The 27,087-nt window shown below is 36.5% G+C and overlaps 1 long non-coding RNA gene across 1 annotated transcript in view; it reads left to right on the top strand.

The window, feature by feature from the left end:
- LOC122790354 overlaps window positions 1-27,087 on the top strand; it is a 500,167-nt gene that overhangs the window by 305,102 nt on the left and 167,978 nt on the right. Inside the window, exon 4 of the long non-coding RNA XR_006363001.1 lies at window positions 9,293-9,378. This is a non-coding gene — a long non-coding RNA (uncharacterized LOC122790354). The remainder of the gene's footprint in view (window positions 1-9,292; window positions 9,379-27,087) is intronic.

Here is a 27,087-nt window from a genome sequence, read left to right as displayed (position 1 = left end):
TTCATTCAGTCCTGGTTCTCGATCAGCCCTTAAATCAGCTCTCCATCTGGCTTCTTCCAGTTCAGTAAACTCTTTCAACTTCCCCTGTCTAGGGTTAGGATATATCTCTGAAAGAGAGATGACTATGCCTAATAGAAGTGAGAATGAGAACTATACTGTTAAAGAGATGTTTTCATGCAATAAGAACAGTAATCCACTATTACAGTTGAACTTCACATCTTTGGAACATCTTAATGACCCTCCAAATGTATCATTTTTACAGTTTAATGTTGTATACAAACAAGTGGAAGCAGTAGCCTTCAAACTTAAGAGGATACAGTGGCAGTGCTTTCACTTAGAAGTATGTCTGCATTACAATATAGTACCTAAAGGATTGCATGTTAAATGTATGCCCTCGTATGGGAATACGTATCTGGACTTGCTGACAAAATGACAGGAAATTAACTTGAACACTAGTTGTAAGTATATTAAACTCTTGCTAGAACATTTTACGCAGATAGAGAAGAAGGTTGAACTGTTTTTGGAGATGCCTGAAGAGATGACTTTGATTGGTTACATCATCAATGAAAATTATATTATCCATGGAACTAATGTTATGGTCAAAAGTACAAATCATTATTTTGTTTTCCATTAATGTTTTGTGCTACTAAAATCTTATGCTGAATTGTTATATTTTCTCATGCATACTTTCATCCGACTCCACACCTTTCAACTGTGCCTCATTATAAGTAACATTATTCATTCAAATTATAAAAAGTCCATGTTCCATCCTGTTCAACATTGAAAGGGTATGTCACACACACATTATTAAGACATTTTTAAGTAACATTCATGGAAAATAATACTGAATCATTTATTCATCAAAACAAATTTTTAAAAGTATAAAGCAGCACACTTTATGCTGTTAATTTCCAAGTTGAAGTTGCCAGCAGTTTTCTAACAATTGTTCTACAATTTGCCCATTTGTTCCATATTATGACAAATAATGTTTCACATTTTGGAAGTGAGAGCTATGTCATAAACAAGAAAGTACATACTGAAATATTTGATATGTATATAAAATATCTGTGGAATCCCTACAGAGATACCTTACTAAAAGGATACAAGTCCTATTCACCATGTCCTAAATGGACCAATTCAAAGCTCTTTGTTTATACTCAGTATCCTACAGACTTCTAAGAGGTCACCTGTGTCTGCCATACAAAGGCATCCTCTGACCCATTACTGATGAATTTGCTGCATATAATCAAGTCAAATGGCATAGATATACTTGGTCTTGGGGATCTAAACCTTTCAGACATCAACAAAAAGTTCTGAAGGGACAGGTATATCTCGCAGAGGCTGCTGTTGAACAAACTCCCCATCCACATAAAACAAAGTTCATTTGTGTCCACATTCAAACACAACGCAGATCTAGCGCTGGGAAACAGAAAATGTACCTCAGGACTAATGGACAGAGACCATTCCTAAATGCTTTATACCATGCATGGGTCCCCTCAAAATAACTATGATGTGATCCCAATTATTCTTATTACAGGTAATATATAATTATTGGCCATGGAATGGCTAAGGCCAGTCTATAACCAAATAGGATAGGCCAGGTTGAGCACAAACAGTGAAATTAGCTAGGCTTAAAATGGCATGCAAGGGAAGCTAGCTTAGTACTTACCTATGGACCTATAAGTATATTCTTTGTTTATTTCATTAATTGTTTATTTCAGTAATTGTGAACCACATTTGTAAACAGTAAGAAAATGTTAATAGATATCTATTGCCATGTTGCCATTATGGCCTCTGCACAATCTACATTTCTTTTTAAGGAGGCTTATTTTTTTTTTAATTTTCATAGTCAAATATATATCATTGTCTACTGCAGGTTCAAGTGACTATAATTAACAATTAGGGATTAGTCTATTTTTGGCATAGTTTAACTTCTGATCTGAAAAGGAAACCATTTAAAATTATGTAGTACAGCATATTTTATAGTGATAAATATTTTTTTTTTCTGTGAGAAAGAACAGTATTTAAAGCATGATTTATGTAATAGCAATGCGACTGCAGAAAAAAAGTTACCGTCATGCAAGCAAAAACTTACAGGACCAGGTTGAGATTACACTGGTATATCTAACTAAACAGTCAGAACAATCTAAAGAAATTGATTTTAAGTTTTGGGGAAATACTGTTTAGTTTTTAAACTGTGAATGAATGTCATTATCACAATTAAAGTTTCTCTGTAAATGTATGCATGATTAAATGTTCTTATCTGCTGTTACTTATCTTTTTAGAAACCTAGAGAAGGAAGCAATGAGTTTTATCTCCAAAGCTCTCTGGGATATGAACATCCTCTGTGACTCTATTAGAAGAAGAAGAAGGAATGTACAATTTTAAAAAACCCATATTGATAAAAGTAGGTTCAGAAACCCTTAAAAAAAAAAAAAATATATCTCAGAAAGCAGCACAGTAAATTACCTCACAGGAGATGCTCTAATGTTCGATTCCCATGATAGTTATAAAAAGAACCTTGATGTGTTCGTGGATTAAGCAGCATAAAACTTTTAAAGTTTTTTTCTTCTTTTCTTGCAGTAAAAATAGATTACTAGTAAACAATATCCATGCAGCTTGAGAAAAAGGAAATATTAAACTTGAGGAAAAGAAAACAATTGCGTGTTTTTTTTAGTTAGGGTTTTTTTATCGATAAATAGAAACTTGCATAACTAAAAGCAGGCTCAACAAACTGGAAAGAAGGTTTCTATTTATCTATGGCAAGACTGCAAACTGTCTATATTTAGTGGTGCATAAGTTACACCACAGCTAGAGACTGCATTTGTGGGAACATGTATGCTTCTATAGATGCACGTGTGTAGTAGTCATTATCACAGACATGGCAAGTGATGCAATGTGTTAATAAGAACAAAAACAATCATCACCACAGATGACAACACTACTCCAGCTCCACCTTTCGCTATAATAGGCATACATGTGCTTTAGGTCTCCTACTCCTCAGAAACAAATTGGTCACTAAAGCATTTTGAGGTAAAGCTAGAAGGTCAACCTGGACATGTGTAACTAAATAAGTGTCAAATTGTATTTTCAGGTCAGACTAAGATCTCAGCTTCTCATTCACATACTAGCAGGACCGATTCTGTCATCTGAAAGTTAATACTGTTATCTATGTTCCATAGAGCCTGTTAAAAATTACATAAAATTAGGCTTAAGGGGAACAATTTTTGCATGGCCAAGTATAGACCTGTCTTTCATATTTAAGCACTACGTTTAAGAAACAATACAAACTAAAAACAGTAATCATACTAAACAGATGCTAATAATAAGTCTTAAAAGTAGTTAAAGTACTACTGATAACCAGTAAGTTAGATTACCAGATAATAATCTCTCTACATACTGTAAAACACAATGATTCTGGTACAATGTAGTCTGAGAAGCAAGTAGCTTTTCTTTCTTGAAATGATGTCGCCAAAAGACTTTACATTTGATTTGGAAACCTTTCTAAACAGATAATAACTTAACATATGAAAAACACTCGTAACTCGTAGTGACTTATATTCTTTGACATGTTTTTTTTTAAGAATTAGAATGAAGTCTGCTTCTAATGTAGTACCTTTGGTTCATGAAAAAATTCAGTTTATTTTCTTTGAGAAATACATTTTTTGCTCAAGCCATACCTACTTATTACAGCTTCACACACAATTCTTATTTTGAACACCACATATACTTGCTAACTAAGTTCGTTTTTTTTTTTTTTTTTTTTTTTTTACAAGAGATGGCACATGATCACTTTTGAGCTGGTATAGCTTTATGAAAGTATGGTTAATGGATCATCTACTAAAAAAAAATAATGTTCTATAATCAGAAGTTAAGTATTTGTCATAAAGCATCCAGCAATAATATTCTCTTCACCTATCCAGTTACCCATCTATCCATTAAGTTTTATAGAGCCAAATCCTATCTTGGAAAGTAGTGTGTACAAAGCAGGAGTTGATCTCTGATGGCATGCGCCCTCATGCATACTGCCTGTGGCATACACTCACATGCATACTGCTCGTAACACACACTAACATACATACTGCTTGTGGCATACACTCACATGCATACTGCTTGTGGCATACACTCACATGCATACTGCTTGTGGCATACACTCACATGCATACTGCTTGTAACACGCACTAACATTCATACATACTGTTTGTGGCATACAGTCACATGCACACTGCTCGTAGCATGCTCTAACATACATACTGCTTGTGGCATACACTCACATGGATAATGCCTGTGGCATACACACATGCATACTGCTCGTAGCACTCACTAAGATGCATACTGCTTGTGGCATACGCTCACATGCATACTGCTCATAGCACGCACTAACATACATACTGCTTGTGGCATACACTCACATGCATACTGCTCGTAGCACGCACTCACATGCATACTGCTTGTGGCATACACTCACATGCATACTGCTTGTAGCACACACTAACATGCATACTGCTTGTGGCATATACTCACATCATACTGCTTGTGGCATACACTCACATGCATACTGCTCATAGCACGCTCTAACATACATACTGTTTGTAGCATGCACTAACATGCATAATGCTTGTGGCGTGCACTCACATGAATACTTCACATGGTATGGACTCACAAGCATACTGCTCATGTCAACTAGAGGCAATCTGAGATTTGTCATTTCATCTACACGTTTCTTGGATGTGGGATAAAAAGTCATGAGAAACACCATTTGGGCAGAAGAGGGAATATTAGAACTCCCCAAACAAGGCATCCCTGACAGTAATAAAACTTGATAGAAAGACTAATGCCACACTATGCTATCCCAGCCCAGGAAACAAAACATATACATGTATAAATATTTTGATTAAGCATTCTTTTATATGAAAAATGCATTCAGCAGTTTTGCTGTCAGTAGAATGATATAATGTTCTACCCATTTTTGTGTTCCTTGAAAAAAAAATGATTTAAGAAACAACACTGTCCAGTGAATGCAGAGCATGATTGGTGGCATTCATAGACATGTAGCACATAAAGCCTTGATTAGTGGTTATGAGAAGGATGTCAGGATTCAAAGACAATTTGCACTGCACTGCCTGCATAGCTGTGACCTACCATGCAAATTAAAACCCGTACTATTAGTGTTGTGAACCAGTGCATTGCTTGTGTACAGTTCTCATTAAGAAAAGGTTTCAGTACCACACCATTTGACCTTGCATTGTTTATCAAGCTCACAGACAATATCTCATGGCTCAGTATCTTGGCTCACAAACAAATGTTTTGGTTATACAGCAGTGCTAAAGAAACAGAAGTTGGAAAAGTAGAGAGGGGGGAGGGATTAAACATATTCAGTATTTGTTAAGCAACAAAACAGGAGGAGTTCTGTTTACATATTTGTGAAAAGCACTGAAGATAAAAAAAGTTACTGAATGAGTACTCAGAGGCAGAAAATTCATGAAATAAATGCATACAGGGCAAAAAAGTATTTTCTCAAGTAAATGAATTTCTTTTATCGAGCAGTATCATATTCATTCTCCAGTAATATTCAGGGTTTTTAATAAAGTGTGTCAACAATATATTGGTATTTCTTGTAGGGAACACAAACCCTAGGGGGTTTTATTTTGTGTTGTCTTGTCATGTATGGATCTGAAAATACTCATACTTCCGGTAGGAGGTAACCTTGAATGGGAAATGCAGGGATTCAGTATTTTTATGTCAGTTTATGGCCTTATTTCACTAAATAACATTAAGAAAATTAAGACAGAGGAGAACAGTAATGTTTTCATTTAGTTTTGCTCCACCATGCTTTTCACTAGACTATCTGAATATGAACTTTTATTGCCACACCTTCAATGATACAAACTGTGGTTACTTCTTGTACTGTAAATGTGTCTTTAGTGTCAAGGTTGTGCTTTGCAGAGTAAATTACAGCACCATAATTGCTCTCTTCTGTTAGTGCCCAGAGAAATAGTGTGTTTTTGTTAAAATGTAAGATGTTTCTTTACAACAAATACCACTGTATAAAATTAAAACACACTGACAATGCTGAGAGGTCTGTTGGTAATTTATGTAGTTATCCAGAGTGTACACTCTGATTTGGCACCAATACCCAAAATGTCTTGTACCATGTGCAAAACAAAAATTATTTACACTCTGCAATACAAGTCTGTCAAAAAATATTACACAGCCACAAAACAAATGTCCATACCCAAAGTTTTGAAACACAATTGTCAGATGAGGGTTTTGCAAAAAATGCCCTGCAGTTCATACTGCAGAGCACACTTTGAGGTTGTTGTTCTCATTAACGATTGCCCATTAGGTAGTTTTAATTATATATTATACCATGATCCCCCCAAAACGTGCACGCTGATTGGCCAGCGTGCCCGTTGTAAATCGAGTTATACTAATGGAAAAAGTCCGGTCGCCCGGACTTTTTTCCATTAGTATAACTCGTTTTTTTTAAACACTGTCTCGCTATGTTAAATGGGTTTAACATAGCGAGACAGCTTTAAAATAAGCAACGGAGATGTCCGTTGCTTATTTTAAAACTGTCTCGCTATGTTAAACTCATTTAACACAGCGAGACTAAAAAGCAACGGAGATCTTGCTTTCTCCGTTGCTTTTGCTCAAGCTCTGATGTACCGCGCAGGCGCCGCAGTACATCAGAACTGCCGCGATGCCAGACATCTGCGGAAGGGCAGTAAACAGGCATTATATTATGCCATTATTTAAGAAAAGTAACAGTTTCTTTTCTTAAATAATGTCATATATATAATAACCACTTCTGGTGGTAATGTTAAATTCCACGGTTGGCTTTTCCTCGGCTTCGGGACCAAACCACGCCAACCGTGGGTAAATTTAGCATTACCCACACCCAGGCGTGGGTTATTGCTATAGTAGTTTTGTTAAAGCAGGTACTCCAAATACTTGAAAATCCAGTTTAATGCCTCTTTTTCAACAGAAAGAAGTGACAATAAAAAAAAGAAGGAATATGACCAGGTGAAACTAATTTATACCCCATCCCACCGTGCAATGGCAAATTTATCATACATGCAGGAAAGAGTACTAGAAGAAAACAATGTCCCTTTAAACAACTAATTATTTAAAATACAACACTGCCAAGTAAAACAAAAACATTGCATAACTATGACATATATAAAAACAGACTCTGGCAACATTGTTTTAACTATCATTGTCCTTAGTATTAAACACTAACTTTTTGATGCAGTAATAGTTAATGATTTACAGAGTATGTGATATTTTTATTCTGTTTTATTATAATTCATTTATAGTTTGTTTAAAAAAAATTATGCTGTGTTTACATAGTAGCCTAGATATTATCGCATTACTAAGGTGCTTCTGGTATCTGATTTAGTGTTTCCCTGTGCTTTTCTTCTGTCTTGTAAGATTTCCACCTTCTTTTTGGTCAAGTGTTAGTTTCAAAGACAGTGGCAGTAGTTCTGTGTCAGAGAAATGAGCTTCTGTCAGATTCTGATAGGCATTTTGAATTCCTAACTTACTACTATTTCCTTTCATTTTCCATGCTGGGATAAGCAACACTGGGCTTTGTTTCATAAGGCATTATGCAACACTGTACTAGATAGATACAGATACTTCCAGTGTTAAATTCCTGCAAACAAACTCATTATCGCCCACAGTAAGGGACTGTAGCTGTATATCCACACTATTAATCAAATTTGATCACAGTACTTAAATATCTGAACTGTTCCTGTCCATCTCACCTTTATTACTTTTTCCCCTCTTACACTACAGCCATGAGATATTTATAATTGCATTCTTAAGCTACATCTGGATAATATTATGCATCCCTTTTAACACTTCACATATAAGATACCTGCTAATAAATTACTCTGTTCCTGGACTATAGTGAAAGATCAGCCAGCTTTTTTACCTTCCTTGCCAGTCTCCTAACCCTTCAACTACTCAGGCAGTGTTAACACTTTCCTAATGTTTACAGACGATGAATTATTGTTTAGCTCATAGATATCTACATGTGAGATGCAAGTACCTAGCAAGGCTGGATGCTTCCCTCTTGCAAATAAACATAATGTGAGCAACACGCACCACCAATGCATTCCACACACATAGATAGTAAACTATCAAATGTTGATGGATTTAAAAGTATCTGCTTATGCCTCAAGACCTTTTAACTCTAGGGCTCAGCATAAATCAAACCCTACAAAATCTAATAGCACTTGGACAGTGAAGAGTCACCAGATAACCACACCAAATCTAGTGCAATTAGGCACACTTCTAATGTGTATATTAGTGACTGGTGTCTCTGTTAGGCACACTTCTAACATGTGTGCTAGTGAGTGGTGTGTCTGTTAGGCACACTTCTAACATGTGTATAGTGACGGGTATCTCTGTTAGGCACACTTCTAATGTGTGCTAGTGACTGGTGTCTCTGTTGTTAGGCACACTTCTAACATGTGTACTAGTGATTGGTTTCTCTGTTGCTAGGCATAGTTCTAACGTGTGCTAGTGATTGGTGTCTCTGTTTTCAGGCACACTAATACAACTCTCACGAAGCCGGATAAGTAGAGGGTAACAGAGTTGCCTTTTAGGATTCACTGTCTCTGAACTACCAAGGGCTCTAAAGACCCAAAAGCTGAACAATACAACTATTAAATGGTACTGGTCCATGTGGATATGAATGACCTGGCACATAAAACTTTGTGGGATATGCAGAGCTTTCCATTTATGTCACAAATACAAGTAAGACGCTGGTTCTAAATGAAATCCTTCATTTTCTTCAAATGAGGCCAAAGTACAAAAGAGACATGATTGGCTTCAACTTGTCACAAAAAATGAAAGCAGGGGAGAAATTGTTACTTATCTTGAGTGATGTTATAAATTGCCAGACTTCACTTAGCAATTTTGTTTTTTAAAATAAAAATAGGAAATTCATTTTTTGCGTGTTAAGAAAAACACTCCTTTTGATCTCTAGAAGGAAATACTGCATTTTATTTTATCAGCTTGCTACCATTAAATCAACAATATTGCATTTTTCATCTGAAATTTTTTATAAAATATATTAAGCTTAAGATAATGAAATATATATATATATATATATATATATATATATATAAGTTGAGCTTTAAATTCTTCAAAATAAATTGAATACCACCAGTGCTATAAGGAAAGGAACACTTTAACACTGTATTCCAAACATCCTTGGCATGAAGTACCTTTACACTATATTGCTAACCAGAAAGTGACCATTTTTTTCTTTCATATTTAGGAGTGCATTTCTTCAAGTGCAGTGAGAACCCAGAGCTATCAAAGTGATGATATGTTGTAGCGGATTCATGCTGGCTTAAACTAAAGGTAATTTGTTAACTTTAAGCAATTTGACAGTGCTGTGAACAAGGCTAAGAATTACAGTTCCCTCCTAGAAGATTAATGGTGAAGCAAAACCAGCACTTTTTGTTTAAAACAATGCTATAAAATGAATGCTTAAAATTGTGACTTTGTTCAATCTACACTGCACCACTGACAGGTCAAATTAATAAATGCTGTAAAAAATCCTTGCACTCTGTAATAGTTCATTAATGATATTAATTTTTCTCATAATGACCCATGGCCATATCCAGACGTAATAAGTCAGCAACATTTTTTTTTTATCCCACATTTATATTCTTATGCTGTATAAGGAATAACTGTTTAATTATCCCAGAATTAAGCTTTGAAATAAATTGTTTCTGTCTTTTCCACTGCCACAGAAGAAAATGCATGCCATTCATGAATACTGAAACTGCTAATGCTCTGTTGTATTCCCTCATTGTCATCAAATTAAAAAAAATAATATTAGCTGAGATATTATGATATTTACTACTGGAATGTAAAGTATACCATGCAGAAATTGTGAAAAAAAAAAAGAATTTAAAATGAATCACTATAGCGGGGTTAATGGTTATCTTCTGCTGATATGCCGATACCTTCATAATAGCTGGGAAATATAGGTCTCCTATTTGGAATGTGTTGACTAGACAGATCATTTTATGTGAGAATCATTTGCAGATTAGATAGTCCATTTAAATTTCAAATTTATTTTGCATACGACTGTTAAATCAGCAATTTAAAATAATATTATTTAATCAGAACAGCTCAACAATGAGATTTTCTAGAGAAATATTTAAAAATAATACAGGTAACACAAGTACACCTAAGTATTATGCATGGTTGACAAATGTATGGCATTGGGCACGTTTGACAACATCTAAAGGGAAATGGAAAAACAACATTCATACATAAAGTTCACAGGAACACATCAACATACAGCACACCTTTGCACATTTCTACTGTTGTACTTAAAATGGTTCCGGTGTTTACCTTGCAGATACAATGTGCAGACTTTGGGATAATTGCCTAGACTTCAAATGATCCACAAGGGCAGTTAGCCTAGTATTAAACTATGGAATATGTGGTTGCAAAAATCTTGTCCAGCATTTATCATGGAGTTTTAAGGATATGAGCTGTTAATGAACTGACCTACTGTAACACCTGGAGCAGCTAACTTAACCAGACAGTGCTTGGGAGCGATTTGAAATGTGGACTAGGCTCCTTAATGGTCTCCTGGACTGCATGCTTAATAACTACCTTTAAACTTATCTTTCATTACCCTCGGTCTGGCCCCCATGTCCCTTAAGGAGCGAGGCTGTCAATAAGAAAAGCATTGTCCTAATAACATCACCCTGCTAACATTTCCCCTCATATAGACAACCATGATATTCAAGAAACCAATGGTTTGGGGTGCACAGCTAGGCTTGTAAGGGTCTTAGTGGTCATTAGACAAGTAACAATCTGTGAACCTCTGTATCCATTAAGTGCAGAGGGTACCTAAAATACGTCTTTGACTGTCTATGGGTATGTTTATCTGGCTACCAATCTATACAAGTGAGTGTGATTGTGGGTGTGTGTATATGCACGTGTGTGTGTGTGTGTGTGTGTGTGTGTGTGTGTGTGTGTGTGTGTGCGTGTGTGTGAGATTATATTTCTGTCCTTACATTCATGCATATACTATATATATGTACAAACAGAAACACAGACATATGCAAACAAACACCTAAGGCTGTGAATTTTGATGATGTATTTTTCACTTCTCATAGTTCTATAGTATGATTTGTAATGTCCACTTCCTCAATAAATCTCAACCACGTTTCTCGTTTTACTTATGAAGTAAAACGTTAATGTGCATAAGCATGTTCCAAATATATTTCCCCTTCATGCATGTCTGCAGTCTTTGCTTTTTTTCTCTCAGCATACTTTCTATTTTCAGCTGTGCCTGTGTCATAGACTGCTAAAGTCCGTTTGAAAATCTTAGTGGTTCTAAAAATAACTTAGCTGTCCTAAGTACTTTCCTTTGTACGTGTCATTCTTCAAAACAGCCATTATTAACTGTGCAAAACTACAATTCCCTGATCTTAAAATATAACTTTAACTTCCTGACAAAGTACCCACCTGACAGTAACAGCACATTCTAAGTATATTTAAGACTAAATACTCTCTTTCCATATATTATTGTTTGAAGTGATTGCTGTTTCGTTGACAAAGTTCATGCCTCAACAATATTTCATAAGGAAGAAGGACCTGCTTTAGAGAATCAATTAAATATAGATGTAAAAGAACTAGAAACACTGTTGACATTCAAAAAACATTTCATCAGCACCTGCAGAAAGAAGCTAAATGCATCTGCTTTGGAGGCATTGGTTAATTGCTTGTGTGGCTAGTGACAGTATGTATTCCTTCTTGCAGCAAGCTTTAGTAGATTTTGTGCATAGAAAGTCTAAAAATTTAAATGGTTGTGTAATGTGAACATCCTGCTTTTAATATGAATGCATATTGCTCAGTAGATTTTAAACATATCTGCTTTAAGCAGTATCGTTATACTATTGCACTCAGGTCATGAATGAAAAGGGTCAATCAACCAGCTCCTTTGCTCTGTTATCAAATTGTAAAATAAATCAATCATTAAATAGTGTATTATGGTGCATCTCTCATAAAATAATACATTTTTTAAAACCTGCAGAAAATTTTGTTATATCTGATAGTATGCTTATTGGCTAAATTAGCTGTCTCGTGCATTTTCTGTTAGCCCTTTGTTCTGCTGATTTTAACCTTGCTGTTTACTTTGATATCCTGAGCTAATTCTAATTAAGTAAGCCCAGACCCTACTACCATTTTAAAGGATGCACTCTTACCATTTCCTTCCATTTTTTACCTTTCTATTTTCATTCCTTTTCCTGGTAGGTTACCCATGTGTCCTTTCTATTCATCGTGCTCTGCTTTTAGCTGTCCTTTACATACAGTTATGATGCAGAAATGTCCATGTACAAAAGAAATATTTTTATGGAGTCCTTTGATCTTGTCCAGACTTATCAACTTTTTTATGCAATACTCAAATATTTACCTGCTATTCCCTTGGCATCTTCGAATCCATCTCAAACCAGAAATGTATTATCAACATTTTCCTTTGTCATGCAAAGTAAGTTCTCCACTCTTTTATGTCTCTGACATTAGCATTGTCATATCAGATATCTTAACTACATAATTTCTCACATTATGTTTTATCATATGTTTAGCAACTTCTTTTGTCAAATTATGTTTTACTTGGTTGACTTTAGTTTGTAAATAGCAAGACATCTACAAGGCTGAGAAACGAATCAGTTTAATAAAAACACACACAGATCGGTAAGCGCTTTCACGGTTACCCGCTTCTTCAGACCAGAATACATATTACAATAAAAAGCTTAAATATAATAGTTAGACCAATCACAACTAAAAACATAGTCACATGATTCATTCAGTGCAATAAACCTCTCTTCTTAAGTACTGGTTTTAAGGAGGGAGCATTATTAAGACCAGGGCAAATTGGCTCTAAAGTCTATTATCCACCTTAACTCATTAGCCACACCTCCCTCTCTTATGCTATCATTAATTCTCTGTAAAAGTAAAAACTTAAAGTAATGAGTTTCCCCTGCCTCATGTACATGTTTAGCTAGTGCATTATTAATCTTAACATTACGAATATCATTTATATGTTCCATCATCCTCTCCTTCAAAGTCCGATTCGTCTTACCAACATAAAAACTATCACAGGAACAACATTTCCCTAAATTAACAAAATTCTTTGTTAAACAGTCAGCATAAAAAGTAAATTCAAAAGGACACAGTGTCCTAGGGTGCATCACTACACTCACAGGCCAAATATATTTGCAAGCTTTACAGGACCTGCAGGCAAATGTGCCCTTCCAATCTGAGATAGTTCTATGCATCTGAGTCTGTTTATAACATAGACACTGTTTCAATGACCTATTGTTCTTGAATACAAATTTAGGTTGTAGCCCCACAACTTTACCTATATCTGAATCAGTTAATAGGATGGGCCAATTTCTTTTCACAATATCACAGACTTTATTCACGTCACTCAAATACTTTAGAGTGACCATACTAATATTATCCACTTCATCATTATGACTTTCTACTATTGGTTGTTTTATCCTTTCTGAAAAATAGGGTCGACTACTATTGTCCATATTACCTTTGGCATCTATAATAGCCTGCTAAATATCTCCTATTTTGTACCCTCTATTTAACTGATCCACTCAAAGTGCATCCAGAGCTTTCTCTAAGCCCTCTGTATCCGTATGCAGCCTCATACATCTTAGCACCCGATTCTTAACTATATTCCTCTGAATGTGTCTGGGGTGCATACTTGTCTTATGAAGTATATTATTCTTTCTACAGGGTTTCCTAAACATACTGATAGAAAGTTGACCTAATGTATTGTTGCTCACAGTTGTATCCAAATAATCTATGCTTTCATAAGAATAGCGCATAGCAAATGTCAGGAAAGATATCATACTCTCTAAGTACTGTTTAAATTCCAATAGCAGCTCAGTGGGGCATGCCAAACAAGAAAGATGTCATCCACAAAACGTTTGTAGAGCTTGTCATATGACTTGTAGTATTTATCTGTTAACACTGACTGCTTTTCCCATTGTGCTAATACAATATTCGTGTAGGTGTTCGCACAAGCCGTTCCCATCGCAACCCCTACTTTTTGTAAGAAGAACTCTGTTTCAAATATAAATACATTATTCTCCAATATAAGCTCTAAAAGAGCACATATCATCACCACTTTAGAATTATTTTTATTCAACACTTAAACATCAGTATTAGTACTTTAATTTGTCTTCACTAAGCTTCTTCCATTCATTCTGTATTTAGGCATGAATTTAATGCAAGTGCCACTAATGTGTTTTACTTAACACACTATTACATTGTATTTGACTCTTAGTGCTGCATTGTTGCTAAAAATAATCCTAGAATCGGTTTACCTTCTTGCCTATAACCATGCACATGATTACACACACACACACGCTCAAGCAGAAATCAACAAATGAAAAGCTAAATATTTTGGATTTATACCATTAAATTTAAATACCGTTTATCTGATCAAACTGCAGGTTTCTAGTAGATAACAGCTCTTAGGGTTCTGATTATTTTTCTGAATTTCCTGACTGGTGTGCATTATGTATGGAATCAGTTTGCCTCTTTCTACACCCAGCAGGCTTTACTTGGTGTTCCACTTTCTTAATGCATATCCAATGCATGCTGCCAGATGAGGTGTGTGTGTGTACATGTATTTATATTGTACTGGATTTGTATCCTGTCCATGATTAGGTGCCTGCACTGTGTCCAGTGAGTGCTGTCAGAGGCAGAGTAGAACCCTGAATAGTATAAAGCATGGATGAGTGAGTGAATAATTGGGTTCTGCAGGTCATTTTTACACCTGGATTACTTACATCTAGCTCTTTTTAATTGTAATGTAAGAAGTCATATCTTTCCAAGTCAGTTTTGTAATGTCATGAATGAAAGTGTAAAAGGAAACCTAAATCAAAAGTATTTACTGTCACACTCTGTTGATAATGCCACTGACCTATTACTATCTCTATTTTTTCTCCCTTAAGAGTTTCAGTCAAATCCTAGAGTGACCTTGTGTATAGTCATCAAAGAGTTGTGATTCCTGTAATACAATACAACTGCGTGTTTATAGGGTTATAAAAATTTAAGTCTTCTCTAGAAGATATTTTAAGAATCTTCTATACGAGTAGTTATTAGGAGCCATTTCTAATGTGTCTTAAGACTTTTTATTATTTGGTTATTTTGTTATATCAGAAATCTATAAAAATGTACGTTTTAATTATTTTATTATTTATTTTATTTTACATTTGTTAACCGGGCTAGTCTAACTGGATATATTTCCATTTTCAGTAGAGGCCCGGGGAGAAAAGCTCCACATGTAGACAGGACGGATACAACAAAAACAACAAATACATAATAACAGATTTACAATCAGATTTAAAAAAGAGGTAGGTATTTACTCAAGACCAGAATAAACTAATTATATTTAAAGGTATAAACCAAAAGTTCAACATAATTTCATCTTTGGAATCAATTAGAGAAAGTAAGATTAGAGAAAGCAAGAGACCAAGAAAAAGAGAGAACATTTTGCAAAACAAAGTACAAGATAGAAGAGATATGTATTGCTAGAAAGAGAGAGACAAATAGCCAAGAGAAGGAGAAAGAGTCAAGAAAATTTTAATCAGGTTTTGAGCAGGAACATGTCCAGTGGTTATTAAGGTGGACTTTTAGTTTTTGTTTAAACAGAGCGGTAGATGCAATTGAAGTGAGTTCGGGAGGAAGTTTATTCCAATGTTTCCCAATGGCATTTGCGTAAAGGGAATCACCCGCAAGGTTATTAGATTTGGTTAAGGTAACTAGCAGTTTGTTAGAAGAGCGGAGAGAGTTCAGGTTTGAGTAAGGGCTTAAGAGGTTAGAAAGAGCAGGTGTATTAAGAGGTTGGTAAAAGGCTCTTTGGACAAACATAGGTTGGGATAGAAGCAACATGTTTGTCAGTTCAAGCCAGTTAAGTTGTTGCAGATTCTGACAATGGTGGGTTCTAAATTGTTTTCCAGTAACAAATCTAGCTATGTTATTGTAGGAGGTGGATAGTTTAGAGAGATTATTTTTCTTAAGATTAGTGTAGATAGGTGAGGCATAGAGAAGTGTGGAAATAAGATGTGAGTGGGCAAGATTCACTTTTGCAGGGAAAGTTAAAACAGTTTTGATTCTATATAGAGAGCCAAGTTTCCTGTTTACAGATTTAATGGTATTGTTGATATGAAGGTCGAAGGAGAGATTGTTATCAATCGTGACACCTAGCAATTTGGTAGTAGAGTCAGGTGATATAATGGTACCATTATTTGACACAATGGAGAAGTCAAGTGAAGGGGATCTGGTAGTAGGTTTAAAAAGAAGTAGTTTGGTCTTTTTTGCATTTAGGAGTAGACAGCGTTTTAGGAACCAAGTTTCAACTTTAGAAAATACAGCTTGAGTGTTAGTTTGAAGTTCAGAAATGGATTTAGCAGAGCAAATAAGAGTGGAGTCATCAGCATATTGAATGCAGGTAGCCTGAGGAATGGCTACTTGTAAGTCATTTATAAAGAGGGAGAAAAGAAGTGGTCCAAGAATAGAGCCTTGGGGGACTCCAAGGGAGATTGGTAGAAGAGATGAGAGTTTGTTATCCCATTAATTAATTAATTAATTAATTAATTAATTAACATCTATATTATCTTAGCACATGATCCACAAATTAAGCCAATTTCTAAAATGTTAAATTATCGTTAAGGTGTTTGCATTGAAGAAATCCTGATGGACAGATCTAAGAGGAGAGGCTGGATTAACAGTCTCACATGTCTGCAGTGTTAGTGTTGCATAATGATTCAGTTTACAAATTAAAGAACCTCACCCAGAACATAGATATTAGGGTCTGGTAAGCAAAGTGGTGGCTGGGTTACATAAGTGACCTGGCCAAGCTCAGGTGAACTAAGGTGCATAGATCCATATTTGTCTGTATGGCAAAAGATTGGAGTCAGGCATGACCAGCATGACTTAAGTTGTAAAAAATGTTTCTTGGGACAAAACGCCACTCTTCTAGGAATGAATTCAGAACTTGTGCGGGAAGTTGAAAAATACAAAATATTTAGTCTGAGCTCTAAATACAATACCAGTTCTGGAAACTGACTTCTTAAATGTGTGTGGTTTCTCTACTACTCCTCTCATGGGGCTGTTCCTAAAGGGTTCCACAGGTAGGTAATGAGAGGGCCATCTCTGGTGGTGATCAGTACAGAAAGTAAAACCCAGCCTATAGTTTCTGAATACGCACCCTAACAGCTGTTCACAGTATTTGACCTTGTTTAGAGTCTAGGTCTGTTGACCTCAGTGCAGTACAATCAACGGATTCTTAAATCATCAGGAAGACTTCTGTGATTGTGTAGGCAATGGCAGAGGTATCTGGAGTGGAGTGGTTTGGCAAATGGATTACTTCACATGGAACTGAGTGGTAAATTGTTTCTGGACCTCTGTGTTAGTTGATAATTGTTTATAAAAACACAATGTTGGAACACAAGCATGCCTATAAGTGTACTTCCTACCAGAATAGTTTACCCTTAAGGTCAGTGACTGATTTTTGTACTCATGTCATCTGACCCGATGCCAAATGCTTCCCTGTCAGCTGATCATCATTTGCTGTAACATTAAGGCATCCAGCCCAACGTAGTAGATGGACAGACTCAGAAAATTCAAAAGCTTAGTGGTGGCCACTTGACACTGCTTACCTAAGGGTTAAATGTAGAAGGAATTCAAATTTCATATGCTGAACAACTTCCCCTGTGTATCTGGGTAGAATAGGGATATGGAGTCTTTATAACTTCTGTTCAGTAACTCAGCAGCTGAGTCACCGACAAGAAGCTTTGGCTTATGGTGGTGTGATGCTTTCCATTGCAGTAGCCTTAGGACCTGCTAATAGAACCAAGGGGTGAAGGAAGTTTCAAGTAAAGAAAGACCACCCATGCAATTCCAGAACAGAGTTCTCCAGATCTGACTGATACATACCAACAAAGCAGGAATGCAACAGCAGCAACTGTCACAGACATTAAGGTCCAGTTACAAGAAGAATTTGTCATGAAGAATAATTTTTGGAAAACTTCAAATAGGCTCTGACAAACTACCTTGTATACCAGGGGGAGGGGGGACATTCTCCCTGCATGTTAATAGCACTGGTACGCAAATGATAACCTCATCTATGGACTCTGATATTGTCAATAGTAAGAAGGAAGCTTTGTGGGAAACCTGGATCCAGTCAACATGCTTCCTCTTGAAGAGGCCATGGCAGAAGCAGACTGTGGAACTGGATGTCTTCTACTAGATTTGTTCACTGTAGCAATTAAATAGTTCTGATGTGGTGATGCCTATAGGAGTGGATATGCTGTACCAGTCATGGTGATAACTAGAATAAACACTAAAAAACAAAATCCCTAGCACTATGAATTACACTTTTTGCTTTTCTACCCTCAGATGAAGTACCTCTCACCAATGTTTTTTAGCTGTAATATGAATATTCTTTCGCCCACATTCAGCCTTTCAACTTGTTCACTAATCTTCCATATGGTAATGTGTCATGGGACTTAGTTCCATATGGTAATGTATCATGGGATGTACTTCCATATGGTAATGTGTCATGGGATGTACTTCCATATGGTAATGTGTCATGGGACGTACTTCCATATGGTAATGTGTCATGGGACTTAGTTCCATATGGTAATGTATCATGGGATGTAATTCCATATGGTAATGTGTCATGGGACGTACCTCCATATGGTAATGTGTCATGGGACATACTTCCATATGGTAATGTGTCATGGGACGTACTTCCATATAGTAATGTGTCAAGGGACTTACTGACATCAAGTTAGATCGCATCAGTCAGTTGCCCCTTTCAATATCAGGGCGGTCCAGTCACAGAAATGCATCAGGTGCATTTGTTAGGAGTGTTTAGCATGGGTTCTGTGCTGAATATGACCTGAACACCACTTTTACTCTCCAGGAAACCCACCTCCCTTTTCTTGCAATCTTCACTGTTAGTTTCCTCACAAAGTATGCCAATTTGATCATCTTATATTAACTAAAGTCATTATCAATGCTTATTTTTTAAACATGTTCTGCTGTAAGTCCTGCATTCCACTTATATATTTTTAGTATTCATTTAGTGTTGACAATCTCCCTCACAACATTTTCAAGAAATGTTGCCAGATGTTTTAACAGTTCAGCGGGGGAGGTACAGTCTAGTCCATGGTAAATGTCCTCTCTTATTTTAGAATGTGGGAATGGACCCATCCATCCTAAATTAGTACATTGTCTCTTCCTTGGTGAAAAAATACACAAAGAAGTAATTCTAAAGTTATACCGCAATCTGTCTTCTTTTATAGCTATAGTGTTTTTTTAATAACATTAACTGCTGCTGTCAATCTTTCTTTTCCCTGTAAACCTAAGGTTTTTTTGAAACACTTCCATTTCTTATGCTAGTTCTTTCTCTACCGTTGTTTAGTATTTTTTTAGTAAATTTTGCCACTGTGTCTACAAGCAGTCAAGGCTTTCATTCATGGGACTGACCCCAGACATCCCTGTACTGGGAGTGTGCCTAGTGTGTATACAGTACAGAACGAGACATCTGGAGTATTCCACTCATCCAGGCAGCCCTGAGTGTTCTTTGTTTCTCAACTTGGCATCTTCTCTGCCTGTTGTGACTTCTGTGAGGATACACCCTTCATCTCCTGCCAAGGTCAGTCTCACCCCCCCAGCTGGGGTGCTGTGGTAATCTCTCTTGGTTATTTCTGGAGAAGATCCTAAGGGTGCATCACCCGCCACCTTCTCTCCCCCAAAGCTAAGGTGCAAGCTGTGATGGCATTTCTATTTTGAGCACTAATTCAGCCCCTGGTGCTTACATATAAGTCTGCATCACCCCAAGGACCACCATGGACCCCTCTGTACTGTACATGAGTGCTCCTTCACAAACAAAGCTATCACCATCAAAAGCTTAGATTGTCTAAACACATGACATTCTCAGTAATGGCACCCACTTTGCATGCTAATAGTTTCAACACTAGCACATGAGCAGCAATAAAGCTGGTCCCCCTGGATAGCTGAGATGTAGCTGCTAATTTCTCGTCCTAACTTCCACAGTTTTCTTGTGCTCATGCCACGTCAGAACCCAGGTCATGTGTATTTCAGTTAGAATCTTATACTACTGTACCACACAGCTTTGCATTTGCTTTTGTGCTACATCATTTTGAACTTATTTTTCATTTTTTCATCCATGCATCTACAATCCCTTTTTCCATTTTTGCATATGGACTTGGGGTGTCTCTAACTGTAACAATCATCTGAAGCCAATATCAACACCACTGGATAGCTTAACAGCTGGATTAAATGGAAAAGTTAAGGTAAAGTGTTCTGAAACCAGTCATTGTTAGCAGAGAATTTGCATGTTCTCCGTGTGTGTGTGTGTGTGTGTGTGTGTAGCTTTTCTCTAAGTACTGCAGTTTCTACATCACACATATTTAGACCAAATTACGTTTTCCTATCCAGTCAGGATCATTGTGTGAAAGGGTCTCATGAGGACCATTTCACTTACTGTTTTAACAAATAAATTCTGTAAAGACACAGGGCTCTTGGTAAAAATTGCAACCACTTTGCTTATAAATAAATAAATAAATATTTTGAGAGAGAAAAAAATTAAAATGTGATGAGTTGCCATTGTGTTAAAAATCACAGACAGAAAAACATAATGAAAGAGTGAAGAAAAATTTTGGATTCTTTGTCCTTTGAACTTCATACCATTTTTCTATCAGTATACACATACATCTCCTTTTGATGCTTATTTGTATATGTACTTTATTTTTCTTAAAAAAAAAATAAATAACTTTCAGGAAATGCATTATGACAACTTCCACTTTGACGTATGTATGTTTATAGGAGAACTCTTGAAGCAAAAATGCTTGTTCCCTGTCATGACGCATTAGCATCATCTGGCTATGTTTCTGCTGTGAACCTTTTAGCACGGTCTTGCTAAGTTGTAATTATGACCCATTAGCATGGTCTGGCTAAGTTTCTCTTGTTGCCCATTAGCTTAATCTGGTTAAGTTTTACATGCTGAACCATTAGCATGGACTGGTTAAGTTTCTCTTATGACCCATTACCATATTCCAGTTAAGTTCTTACTGTAACAGATTCACATAATCAGAATAACATACTTGGAAGTGGAAACTGAAGGACTACAGGAAGCAACTCATTAGTAGGTCATATACATAATCCTCGGAGCAAAGCAGTTCCAATCCAACATGCAAAGGTGGATATTTTGATATCTGGATCTGTTATCCACTGTATACAGAAATCTTCAGGGTAAACTATTTGAGTAGATGTGGTGTGAACAAATTACAACTGCAGTAGCAGTCCTTCAAAGCCCCATTATGTGCATAAATCAGGTGCCTGATATCTGAAGTACCCTTCTAATTTCATCTTTTTCAAGTCAGTTTTACATACTTCATTTAACCTCTGCTCAGCTGTATCCTTAATAAACACTTAACTATTCCTCAATAGACACACAAACATGTATAGAGGAGCCAGCAAAGGTAAGTTCCTCTCCCCAGTTTGTGTAGGAATAGAAGCAGAATATACTGTCATGCTTTGTGGAAATATATTTACTGTGACCACTGTACCATGCTTTATATATCTCTTATGGATGCCTTTTACCTGATTCTTTAGATTTTCATATCTGTGTATGTTATGCATTTGTGGTACAGATCTTGACTTTTCACACTGTCTTTGATTTTAGTTTAGAAGTTTGATATATTTCAACAAACAACAACATATTTACCCCATTCTCATTCCTTTAGTATTTTTGAAAACTCGTTAAAGACTTTAAGAATTTGTGTGGAGAAACACCTTTATTAAATGGTTTCAGTACATAGAATGTTCTTCAGCTCATGCCAGCTGTGATTTCATTGACATCATCTTTCTCTCCGCTGTGCTTGCCTGGGGGTATAAAAAGAAAGATGCAGCTTATGTACTTAGCCTTTTGTCCTTTTCCTTCCCATCTCTTCCCAGGTGCTGCAGTGCGTCTCATATTTCCCCTGGTAATGCCTTCAAAACTAGAGAGAGAGAGAGAGAGAGACAGAATGCATATATTTAAAAAAGGGAAAAAAATTAAAATCATTTGAAAGACTCAGTACAGTTGCTAAAAATGCTGCTAATTTGGATGTGTTATTCAAACCAATAAAAAGGAGACATTTGACTGTTAAGAAATAGTATGGTTATGTAACATTCGGCAATATGACTTTTTATTATCTACTACTCTGTTTCAGAAAAGAAGGCGTATGCAGTTTTAGTGCTATAACCTGTTTTATTACTTCCCTGCATATCCTTTTATGAGCAATGTATAAAGTTTACATGATACAGCAAGGTGCCTATGTACTAAGATGCTGTTTAATGTCACCATCAGACTAACATGAAATTGTGGAACATTCCTGTCTTATATAGTTATTCACTTATGCACCACTGTATGTGCATGCAGTTTGCATATTTATGATTTCAAGTAACAAGGGGAAATAAGAATTATCCTCACAATTAATGAATCGCCCATGATTCCATGTGCATAACAGCATAGCCAGCTTTAGGCACCAGCGAACCCTGCGGTCACTGGGGGCCCCCAACCACAGCAAGTTATCTTATCTTGATATTTTGTAACATGTCTATCAAACTAACAAAAGCAACCAATATTGTACACTTAATAAATGAGGTGGGTAAATTACTTATTTATATCTCCTTTAAAATTCACAAATATCTCTGGTTATAGTAACAGTGTTTTATCAAGTAACAGGCTCCACAATTCCATTAAATATTTTCCCGCTGACACAGTGCCTGTGGCTTAATTAAACCCTGCTTGGTGGACATGCTCTCCACTAAAACCAGCAACATAGCCAGCATTAGGTACCAGCAATACAGGTGGCTGTAAGGGGGCCCCTTAATCATCCTTAGCTGTGTAGGGGGCCCACAAAACCAGATGATGGGTAGGAAAAATGAGGCAAACATTTATTAATTTCCTGATTATGCTTTTGGACTTGAAAAGGGATGTGGTATGACCATATTAGGATAAAGCTGATAAACATAAGCAAGGTAAGCAATAGAGAGATCGGCAGGCCAGACTGACTGATTTGAGAGCAAACCTTGTATTTTAAGAAGAGGTGATGCTTCAGGTCTTCAGAGATGTTTTTACTTTCAGGGAGTTTATAAATATTGGTAGAACACCAGATACTACAAGTCTCAACTTTTTTCCAGAAGAATTCAGCACAATACCAAAAATAATAGTAGAATACAGGCTCAAAACCAGAAACACGTTTTAAATATTACTCTAATTCACTTACATCTTTTGCATCAACATGTGTTTTTTTTGGATAATATGAAGTATAAACCTCTGATGCCTGGAATTATTGACTGTCTGTATTCCTGAATGATTTATTAGCAAATCAAACTTTTTATGAAGGACAGAGCAAAATTGTGAGCATAATCAGGGAAGGTCTGTGAAATCAGAAACAGTGACAGTATGCATTACTCCTCACTGATGTAAATAAAAGTGACTTATCCCTGCTGCTGTTTGACGTGTTTGTTGTGGCAGTACCAATGTTGTATACTGTATAGTTATTTGCTGAAATAAGTACAAATCTAGTACTGCTGTGGCTTTTGTGTGTGTTTGTAAAAAATATCACTGATTTTTTTATCTCTGCATAAACCTAATAATGCCAGGATACATACATTATTCTTCTGGGTTTCAGTAAAAAGTGTAGCTAACAAGTAATCATATTTCAAAGGAAATGCATAAAATATATCACAGAACATTCAGACACTTCAATCTTCAAGGATTCTGGTGGCCCCCACTCCCCAAGCTGTACAAATTGATACAGGGGGCTCCCTTAATCATCCTTGACTGTGTTGCAGGTTCGGGGGAAAATTCTATTAATTTTCTGATTAAGCTCTTTAACCTGACCCTGTTAGGATACAGCTAATAATGGTTTCTACTCTCAACTGCAACTGTTCTAAAACCAGCCCTGCTCAGATGTGCATGGGGTGTGGTTACTCCCTTAATTTTTATTACAGTCAAAACATAGAAGTGTGCGCATGAGGTCATTACAGATTTTGTTTCGGCTGAGTCCAGTGTGGTCATGGTTTCTTTTACTTTTCTCACAGAACACAGAGGTGTACAAAGAAGGTTGCTATAGCTTGTGTAGGGGCAGTGTACTGTCTAGGAGCAACTAAGTAAAGTACATTACTGTAATCATTATTTCTTCAGTTTCATATCAGGCACGTATACAGGTAGCTAGCTGCCTTTGATGGCCAGGGTTGAGGAGTGAGGAGGCATGCTATGCATATGTATGTCAGCACACACCTGCAAAACATGACTGTGGCAATTTAAACCTCTGCTTTCATCCCAGTCTAACACCAGATGGATGCATAGGCAGTGATGGTCTTTTTGGGTAGGGGTTAGGGAGGCAGGCTATATTCCCAGACTGAACCTCTGTATCCAGACAACAAATGCCTTGTTAGTTTGTTGTCAGCTACTGTTTTGTAATATTTGAATATTAAGATTTAGGCACAACTTATGTCTTCCTTGAAAGAAAAAAAAAAAAAGACATTTTTTTTTCTTACTCATGTTTTTGTTTGGACACCATTGGATTAAAATGTTGGGAAATGCTCTAAAATGCATCCCAGAACACCAATAACCCTAGTGTGGTACATACACCTGGTGTACTGTAAGAACATTGTATCTACAGGTAAGTCTGTACATGCTGCTACTAAAGGTTTACAGAATGAACTAAAAGCCTGCTTCGGAGGGGTGGCAGTGACAGGGTGATACTTTGACTGAAGTGTCAAGAGGGCCCCTAAACTTGATATTTGCTGGGGACCCCCAAAATGCTAACACCAGCTCTGCATGTCAGGTAAATCTTTTGTGTTAAGGAGTTGAAATAATTAAGTTGAATCATTGGAAAAAGCAGGATTGGGAACTCAAGCCATATAAGGCAAACCTATGGCGAGAATCATGGGTAGGCAGGTGACACCAACTGGTGGACAGAATAACTGAAATACTGAAACAGCAAGATATATTTGAAATAATAGTATGGTTATGGAATAAGCGGCTTTGTTTTACTGTCTTAAACCATTGGTCATTTCTTGCAGGAATGGGCATGGCCAGAGTGATTGACATGCCTAATGGCAGTGAAGTAGTATTCAACTGATGCATGACTGACGTGCCATACAAATTTGCCCGTGATATCATGCATACATTGCTTGTTGATTCAGCCGATTGTTATATGTTAGGCAAACTCCATCTAAAGCTTTTAATGTTAAAGTATGTAAATAATTTGTCACACCTGGTTATACTGAGCATATTAAAAAAGCCATTGCATAACGTATATATTTTTACTGTATCTACTACTGACATGTACTAGTAATGATAAATCTACCGCAATTAAGATTCAAATTTTCTAAATACACATATCTGTTAAGGATACAAAGTATTCTTAATAAAAACAAAGCTGGATTGTAAAGTCTGCAGTATCTGCTATCTGTATGTTGAGAATCTCAGATGAATATTCATGCTGATGAGTAAAACATCAAAATGTTTATTCATGCATTTAGTAAAAGGTCACCTTGTTCTGTGTGTTGGGCAGAGTTTAGGCAGCTCTTGCTACTGCGTATAGTGTGGGTTAAGAGAGCAAAACAAAGCTGAATTAGCAATGGAATTTCATTCACCCATCCCGGAAGACTGCAGGGTATCAGGAAAAAAGAAACTTTTATTTCATGACTAAAGCTCCATGTAACTGAAAAAAAGCATATCGGTAGTGTGTCACATGTTAAGCACGATAAAACCCTGGTTGGAATCTTAAACTTGTGACCTACAAAACTCAACCAACCCCTACACTTGCAAGCATTTTTATTTTTTTTTTTTATTTAACATTTGTTGACCGGGTTTGTCTGTGAAATAAGGAGGTCTATATTAGAACTATGAATGTTCTAATATCGGCACCTAATAAGCGAAAGCTGAAAAGAGCGAAGTTTTAGATAACCGAATACTTTCCTAGGGAAAGAATTTGATTGTCCGTTCCTGTCACTTTGCTATTTTCAGCTCTGCGGTGGAAGGTTATGGTCGGGTTCAGGTAAGTGTGCGATTGCGTGGATGTGAGGGTTAAGGTGGGATAGGTGAGTTAGGGTTAGGGCGCGGGTCAGGTAAGTGTGCGAATGTGTGGACGTGAGGGTTAGGGTGGGATAAGTGAGTTAGGATTAGGGCGCGGGTGAGGTGTGTGTACGATAGTGATGGACCTTAGGGTTAGGGTTTGGGTTAAGGTAAGTGGGTAGATAGTGGTGTATGTACAGTTTAGTGTAGGTTTAGATGTAAGATTTTAGGTGTATGTGTGTGGATTGCTGTTTGTTTGGTGTGTTTGTGTTGTGTGTCTGTGTTTTGGAACAGCAAACTGTTTCCCTAGGAAAAAAATTTGATGTTCTAAATTTTCGGTGTTACTGGTTTCGATTACTAGGTGTCAATATTAGAACATTCAAAGTTCTGAAACTTTGATGTTCTAATATAGACCCAAAATAAGCTACTATGTAACAGTGCTAGATGCACTGATTACCTTTATTTTTAATTTAGACAGACTGTGGCCTCCATTTGTGTGTGGCTCTCAGTTCAGTGTGCTAGTTATCATGTAGCACTTGTGGTAATACGAATTTGAGAACATGGATGGCTGATAAACCTATTTCTGTTTGAGGTGCCCAGTGGGTATGTCAAAGAGGTTAGTTAGAGGTAGGTAGTGGCACTGCTGAATGGTTGCTATTACTATACTATCATTCTCTGATCCATTGTGTACCACCTTGGACCACTGTACTGGCTTGAATTCTTGTTTGTGCATCCCTTTCCTTTTCAGGTTCTTCATGTTTGAAATTCATTGCTGCTATCACTTATGAAGTTCCTAGTAATAAGCAGTTTTACAAGGCCTGTGAAGACACAGTTGCTTGATCTGGCTTCAAATTTGACATTGTTATAAGTCATTTTTTACCATTTATCAAGTGGGTACACTCGCTGGC

This window comes from Protopterus annectens, chromosome 16.part0 (assembly GCF_019279795.1).
Source record: "Protopterus annectens isolate FY-2018-M chromosome 16.part0, PAN1.0, whole genome shotgun sequence".
Taxonomy (NCBI): Eukaryota; Metazoa; Chordata; order Ceratodontiformes; family Protopteridae; genus Protopterus; species Protopterus annectens.
Note: the sequence above shows the minus strand (reverse complement) of the source record. Positions and strands in the feature narration are given on the sequence as shown.